The 1,559-nt window shown below is 36.4% G+C and overlaps 1 long non-coding RNA gene across 1 annotated transcript; it reads left to right on the forward strand.

The window, feature by feature from the left end:
• Positions 1 to 231: 231 nt before the first annotated feature.
• LOC113344020 lies at positions 232 to 700 on the forward strand. The gene is made up of 3 exons (XR_003357543.1): positions 232 to 300; positions 441 to 521; positions 642 to 700. It is a non-coding gene; the product is annotated as an uncharacterized LOC113344020 (long non-coding RNA).
• Positions 701 to 1,559: the final 859 nt, after the last annotated feature.

Raw genomic sequence — 1,559 nt, forward strand, 5'->3', positions numbered from 1 at the left:
CTGTACACGTGAAGGATGATGAAAGGTGTACATACAGTTCTAGAACTTGTGATTGCTGGTGAGTTATTTGAGAGAATTGTGAGGAGCTAATTGATTTTCTAATTTTTGTTTACGTACTTCAGCTTTCGGGATATATCAAGTTCTGATTTGTTTTGTTTACGTGTACTTTTCATGTTTCCTATAGGATTACAAAGGGAGACTTTCTGAAGTTGAAGGACGAAAAGTCGAAAACTCTTTCAGCAGTTAATTGATGATGTGGGGTACTGTCACGAAAAAGGTGTCTACCATAGAGATCTTAAGGTGTGAACTTCTCTATTGGAAACTCTTTCTTTTTCTTATACAGAGATAACGTGTAGGGAGTACTTTAATTGGATGACTCAGTCTAATGAGCTTGCATTAGTTGATGGTGGGTCATTTACATGAGTTGTTTCCAATGGCAGCCTGAAAACGTTCTTCTTGATGCAAAAGTGAATATAAAGATATCGGATTTTGGACTCAGTGCTTTACCTCAACATGTTAGGGTATATATGCTTTTTTTAATTAAAATTATCGCTGGACAATGAACACTTGGTCTAATCATTTTACATAGATGAAATCAATTTGTACTTATTCCATGTTTCTTTTACGCCTCCAGGAACCAGGGTGATGGTTTGCTGCATACAACCTGCGGAAGTCCACACTACGTTGCCCCTGAGGTACTCAATGCTGCAAAGTTCATCAACTGTATGTTATGTGGCTTGAATTTTTACTGATTCACGATGCTCTGACCATTTTTGATACAGGTTCTATCCAACAGGGGTATGATGGATCCACATCTGATCTTTGGTCATGCGGAGTCATATTATACGTGATTCTTACGGGGTATCTTCCGTTTGATGATAAGAATCTTGCAGTTCTATATCATAAGGTACCCCAAATTGTTGCATGATCTTCCATAAAAAAGTACATCTTTGACTTCCCAAACACTGTTAGGCCTTTACTAAATCTAATTGTTGTTTGACTTGGAGGCATGAACTCTGAGGTGGGTAGTAACAATGAAAAGTCTTTCGAGATCAATATTATCATATTCTTTCTAGAATAAAAGTCCATTCAGTTTATTAGGAAATATATTTTGATGCGCATCGTGTTTTAAATATATTTGCCAGCTATAAGCACGATTTCCATCTACTATGAAAAGGATATTCTGTGATTTCTATAACTATGTCCTTGCTTATCAGTTTGCAGCAATGTGTAGTCTACATGACAGTTTGCACGTTTAACTAGCATTGTTAGATTATGGATGTGTAACTAGTAGTTACACATGCTAATTAAATGTGTAACTTCTAGGTACACAAGCTAAATGGATGTGTATCTACTAGTTACACATGCTAATTAGATGTGTAACTTATAGTTACACATGCTAATTTGATGGGATATGCATATGCAGTTCTTAGAGGTATACCTGCTGATCTAATTGAAACTCGTCTGCTAATTTACTGGTTTTGTGTTGTTTTGTGCAGGAAAACACATTAGGAAGTTGGTTAAAGATGGATTCATCAGCTGCAAACCAACCCAGATTC

Source organism: Papaver somniferum, unplaced genomic scaffold (assembly GCF_003573695.1).
Source record: "Papaver somniferum cultivar HN1 unplaced genomic scaffold, ASM357369v1 unplaced-scaffold_70, whole genome shotgun sequence".
NCBI lineage: Eukaryota > Viridiplantae > Streptophyta > Magnoliopsida > Ranunculales > Papaveraceae > Papaver > Papaver somniferum.